Source organism: Oncorhynchus masou, chromosome 2 (genome assembly GCF_036934945.1).
Source record: "Oncorhynchus masou masou isolate Uvic2021 chromosome 2, UVic_Omas_1.1, whole genome shotgun sequence".
In the NCBI taxonomy this organism is placed as follows: domain Eukaryota; kingdom Metazoa; phylum Chordata; class Actinopteri; order Salmoniformes; family Salmonidae; genus Oncorhynchus; species Oncorhynchus masou.
The window spans coordinates 8,559,490-8,566,252 of NC_088213.1; positions in this window are offsets into that span (position 1 = coordinate 8,559,490).

Here is a 6,763-nt window from a genome sequence, read left to right on the forward strand (position 1 = left end):
AGTAGTTGTGCAGTTACAAAACATATTCATGCAGTACAATACATACAGTGATTAACTTTACAAATGTCTATTGAAACAGCTGCATATAGTGTAGTACAGTACATTTGCGAATAACAACAATACAGTAGTATCCTGTACCTGTTCTCTTCTCTGAATGTCCTTACTATGGTGGACACAGAGAATCAGCTCAAATTGGGTTGCACTCTAAGTCCTGCCTCCCTCATTGTCAGTCCATGGACAAGAACATGGTCTTTAACTGTTGCTCGAATTTCATCAGATATTTCCACTCTTTGTCTTCCTCTTCCTCTTCGTCCTCCTCTTCCTCTTTCTTGCCCTCCTCTTCCTCGTCGCCCACCTCGCATACGCACTCGTCCTCTCACATTGTTTCTTCTATCCATTCTCAGACTTTCTCCTTCCCACCTTCAACAACCTGTCTGCTCTCTGAACTGGCTTATATTGGTTGTGTAGCATCATTTGAAACAAGTCAATTTTGAGTGGTTGTGTTCAATCAATGACATGTATTCTCTATTTGTATTTGATTGTTGCCACTTGTGTTTACCAGTATGGAAGACATGTGCATTAGAGTGCAGAATGTGTTTTGAGAATGTGTTTTGAGAATGAGAATGTGTTTAGAGTTTTGCTGAAAAGTCTAAGTGAGATCTGCAAATTGTTTTACCATGTGAAATGGTTCAAGGTATTGACAACAGACTTTGTGTTACCATGTGAAATGGTTTAAGGTATTGACAACAGACTGTGTGTTACCATGTGAAATGGTTTAAGGTATTGACAACAGACTGTGTTTTACCATGTGAAATGGCTTAAGGTATTGACAACAGACTGTGTTTTACCATGTGAAATGGTTTAAGGTATTGACAACAGACTGTGTTTTACCATGTGAAATGGTTTAAGGGATGATTAGCTAAATGAGTCCAGGCAACTGAGAACTTTGTTCAGTCAATGGGTTTCAGTGTTTTAGCAATTGAGAAACACTACAACGTACAAAAGGTAAAATAAATAAACATAAATATGAGTTGTATTTGCAATGGTGTTTGTTCTTAACTGGTTGTCCCTTTCTTGTGGCAACAGGTCACAAATCTTGCAGCTGTGATGTCACCATGTGGTATTTCACACAGTAGATATGGGAGTTTATCAAAATTGGGTTTGTTTTCAAATTCTTTGTGGATCTGTGTTGTAGCGGTATTTATTAGAGAGGGGTAAAGAAAGATTTTGTTCAGGCGCCAGGCAGGTATTAACCATGCCGAAAGGAACAGAGTAGAATAGAGAGAGTACCACTACCAGACCCACACACATCAGCAGAAGAGACTGCCTAGAGTGTAGCCTGTTTACCAGATAGCCAGTGGAGATAAAAGAGAATACACACCATATAAAACCCACATCACAGCACAGGGGTAACCCCAACAAGAATACCTCATACAATAATACTAATACTAATAATGGCAGAGCAATTAAACAGTAACTTCATACAAGAACGAACCCAGTCATCAACAGAGGATTTGCAATAATCTGTATTATTTCCTAGTGGATGAGTGCAGAGGGTATGAATGTGGGGGGTGTTCATCGACACAACAAAGGCCTTAAAAATGTCCACAGTCTTCTCGGCCACATGTCATTAGTACACCTCACCTCAATACAGTTCACATAACAATACACAACTTGCAAGCAACCTCCCTTTTAACTAAAATGTCCATCAAAAAATACTTCTGGCAGGGCAATAATAGTCCAGCTCTAATGAACTTCAATGGGAAGTGCATTTGAAAAATAGAGTCTGTTGCAGGGTAAAGCACTGGAACGAGAGGGAAGAGAAAGAGAGAGAAAAAGAGAAATTTTAGCTGTGGTCTTCAGGCCTGCCGGTGTACGGTCTGACTGTCCGATGGTTTGTTGGTTTGTATGTTAAAGCTTCGCAACAATGTTGCTACTAATCCATGCGATCCATAACGGGCGCGGTCCCAAACAAAAACAACCACGATCTAAAGCGATCACACCGATGATTGAGTTAAATACTTTATAAACTACAAACACTGAAAACAAACAAAACTTCTGCAGCACAGCACACACAATCAAACTGTCGCGCCAGCCAAGAGCTCCTCCCCAAAGAGCTGAATGAGCCCTCTTTATTTCCTCCTTCCTTACTGCTCATGCGCTCTTAAAGTGGCAGTGCACGGTGAAGGCTCCGAGCAGATTTCGCCACAGTGTATTCTGAGGGAAATATGTGTCTCTAATATGGTCATACATTTGGCAGAAGGTTAGGAAGTGAATCTCAGTTTCCTCTCATTTTGTGGGCAGTGAGCACATAGCCTGTCTTCTCTTGAGAGCAAGGTCTGCCTATGGTGACCTTTCTCAATAGCAAGGCTATGCTCACTAAGTGTGTACATAGTCAAAGCTTTCCTTAATTTAGGGTCAGTCACAGTGGTCAGGTATTCTGCCACTGTGTGCTCTCTGTTTAGGGCCAAATAGCATTCAAGTTTGCTCTGTTTTTTTGTAAATTCTTTCCAATGTGTCAAGTAATTATTTTTTTGTTTTCTCATGATTTGGTTGGGTCTAATTGTGTTGCTGTCATGGGGCTCTGTGGGACTGTTTGTGAACAGAACCCCAGGACCATCTTGCTTAGTGGACTCTTCTCCAGGTTCATCTCTCTGTAGGTGATGGCTTTGTTACGAAGGTTTGGGAATCGCTTCCTTTTAGGTGGTTGTAGAATTTAACATCTCTTTTCTGGATTTTGATAATTAGCTGGTATCGGCCTAATTCTGCATGTATTATTTGGTGATTTACCTTATACAAGGAGGATAGTTTTGCAGAATTCTGCATGCAGTCTCAATTTGGTTTTTGTCACATCGGGTTCTTGGTCACCTCCCTGACCAAGGTCCCTCTCCCCCGATTGCTGAGTTTGGCCAGGTCTCAGAAGAGTCTTGATGGTTCCAATCTCCTTCCATTTAAGAATGATGGAGGCCACTGTGTTCTTGGGGACCTTCAATGCTGCAGAAATGTTTTGCTACCCTTCTCCAGATTTGTGACACGACACAATCCTGTCTCTGTGGGACCTTACATAGACAAGTGTGTGCCTTTCCAAATTATGTCCAATCAATTGAATTTACCACAGGTGGGCTCCAATCAAGTTTTAGATATATCTCAAGGATAATCATTGAAGACAGGATACATCTGAGCTCAATTTCAAGTCTCATAGCAAAGGGTCTGAATATTTATGTGAATAAGGTATTTCAGTTTTTTTCTAAAAACCTGTTTTTGCATAGTCATTACTGGGTATAAAATATTTTTGAATCTCTTTAGAATAAGTCTGTAACGTAATACAATGTGGAAAAATTCAAGAGGTCTCAATACTTTCCGAATGCACTGTATGTTGAAGAGAGTGGGGCTCAAGCTGCATCCCTGTCTCACCCCACGGCCCCGAGGAAAGAAATCTGTGTGTTTATTGCCAATTTTAACTGCATACTTGTTGTTTGTGTACATTAATATTATAATTATGCTTTCCCCCCAACACTGCTTTCCATCAATTTGTATAGCAGACCTTGCCACATTGAGTCAAAAGCTTTTTTGAAATCAACAAAGCATGAGAAGACTTTGCTTTTGCTTAGTTTGTTTGTCAGTAAGGGTGTATACGTGGTCTGTTGCACAATATTTTAGTGAGAAGACAATTTGCCATTTGCTCAGGACATTATTTTCACTGAGGAATGTTGGAGTCTGCTGTTGATGATACTGCAGAGGATTTATCAGAGATCGCTGCTAACGCATATTGCACTTTTGTGGATTGGGGTGGGATCAGGCCTTGGTTCCAAATATTAGTGGATATGCCAAAGATGAGGATAATGTTGAAAAGCCCATTTGAATTTGTGGTCTGGATTTTTTTATCATTTTGTTTAGTATAACACAAGACTTTTTGGGGTTGGAGGGTTTGTATTTTGTCCTCTGTTTCAATCAATGTAATTGGAGAATTGTCACGCCCTGGGTGTGATTTGCGTGGGCATTCTATGTTCCCATTTCTATGTTTTATATTTCTATGTTTTGGCCGGGTATGGTTCTCAATCAGGGACAGCTGACTATCGTTGTCTCTGATTGGGAACCATACTTAGGTATCTTTTTTTCCCACCTATGTTTTGTGGTTGTTGTTTTCTGTTTAGTGTTCTTCACCTGACAGGACTGTTTCGGTTTTGTTTATTCACTTTGTTGTTTTTCTGTAAGGGTTTTCAGTTCAATAAAAGTCATGAACACTTTACCACATTACGCTTTGGTCCGATTCCTCCTCATCCGACGACGACACCCGTTACAAGAATCCAGTGGTAGTCTTTAATAGCTGATTGTAAGTTTTGATACGTTATCATGCATATGTTTTTGCTCTTGGTTCTTTGTTAAATGGCTAAAAACGTTGGAGAAATGGTTTATCCATACATCTTACATATACATATTTTGGATAGATACAGTTGAAGTCGGGGTCATTAAAACTCACTTTTCAACCACTCTACAAATGTCTTGTTAATAAACTATAGTTTTGGCAAGTCGGTTAGGACATCTACTTTGTGCATGACACAAGTCAATTTTCCAACAATTGTTTACAGACATATTATAAATCACTGTATCGCAATTCCAGTTGGTCAGAAGTTTACATACACTAAGTTGACTGTGCCTTTAAACAGCTTGGAAAATTCCAGAAAATGATGTCATGGCTTTAGAAGCTTCTGATAGGCTAATTGACATCATTTGAGTCAATTGGAGGTGTACCTGTGGATGTATTTGCTTGACATCATGGGAAAATCTAAAGAAATCAGCCAAGACCTCAGAAAAAGAATTGTAGACCTCCACAAGTCTGGTTCATCCTTGGGAGCAATTTCCAAATGCCTGAATGAAAATCACCTGATGAGGAAACACTGACCGAGCACTTTGACATATTATAAGGTGAATAAACTATAGTCTGAGTCATATTATAAGTTGATTAAACTATAGTCTGAGTCATATTATAAGGTGAATAAACTATAGTCTGAGTCATATTATAAGGTGATTAAACTATAGCCTGAGTCATATTATAAGGTGAATAAACTATAGCCTGTGTTATGAACTTGAGTGAAGACCCAAAAGCGGTTTTAACAGAAAACAGAGTTCTTTAATGAAAAACAGGAATGGCATAAATCCTCTTCCAACGTTGTCAGCGGAACAAAAAGAACGTTAGTATAGTGCAGGATGCACCTGCCAGGCAGACTCCGACAGGACAGGACAAGGTGGAAGCAAACGAGACGACAGCTTGCCTCTGGCATCAAAAAACACAAACAAGAATCAGACCCTGAAAGTAGCAGGAACAGAGAAAGAAATAGAGACCTAATCAGAGGGGGAAGAGAGAACAGGTGTGAAAGAGTGAATGAGCTAGTTAGAGGAGATGTAGAACAGCTGAAGAATGAGAGACAGAGAAGGTAACCTAAAAAGACCAGCAGAGAGAGACAGAGTGAAGAGAAAGGACAGGAACAGACATAACAAGACATGACAGTACCCCCCCCACTCACCGAGCGCCTCCTGGCGCACTCGAGGAGGAAACCTGGCGGCAACGGAGGAAATCATCGATCAGCAAACGGTCCAGCACGTCCCGAGAGGGAACCCAACTCCTCTCCTCAGGACCGTACCCCTCCCAATCCACTAGGTACTGATGACCACGGCCCCGAGGGCGCATGTCCAAAATCTTACGAACCCTGTAGATGGGTGCGCCCTCGACAAGGATTGGGGGGGAGGAACGAGCGGGCGCGAAGAACGGGCTTAACACAGGAGACATGGAAGACCGGGTGAACGCGACGAAGATAGCGGGAGAAGAAGTCGCACTGCGACAGGATTAATGACCTGGGAAATACGGAACGGACCAATGAACCGCGGGGCCAACTTGCGAGAAGCTGTCTTAAGGGGAAGGTTCTGAGTGGAGAGCCATACTCTCTGACCGCAACAATATCTAGGACTCTTGGTCCTACGCTTATTAGCGGCCCTCACAGTCTGCGCCCTATTACGGCAAAGTGCCGACCTGACCCCCTTCCAGGTGCGCTCGCAACGCTGGACAAAAGCCTGAGCGGAGGGGACGCAGGACTCGACGAGCTGAGATGAGAACAGCGGAGGCTGGTACCCGAGGCTACACAGAAAAGGGGATAGACCGGTAGCAGACGAGGGAAGCGAGTTGTGGGCGTACTCTGCCCAGGGGAGCTGTTCTGACCAAGACGCAGGGTTACGAAAAGAAAGACTGCGTAAAATGCGACCAACAGTCTGATTGGCCCGTTCGGCTTGACCGTTAGACTGGGGATGAAAGCCGGACGAGAGACTGACGGAAGCCCCAATCAAACGGCAAAACTCCTCCAAAATTGAGACGTGAACTGCGGGCCTCTGTCGGAAACGACGTCAGACGGAAGGCCATGAATTCGGAAAACATTCTCGATAATGATCTGAGCCGTCTCCTTAGCAGAAGGGAGCTTATCGAGAGGAATGAAATGAGCCGCCTTAGAGAATCTATCGACAACCGTAAGAATAACTGTCTTCCCCGCTGATGAAGGCAGTCCGGTGATAAAATCTAAAGCGATGTGAGACCACGGTCGAGAGGGAATGGGAAGCGGTCTGAGACGGCCGGCAGGAGGAGAGTTCCCAGATTTAGTCTGCGCGCAGACCGAACAAGCGGCGACAAATCGACGCGCGTCACGTTCCCGAGTGGGCCACCAGAAACGCTGGCGAATGGAAGCGAGCGTACCCCGAACGCCGGGGTGGCCGGCTA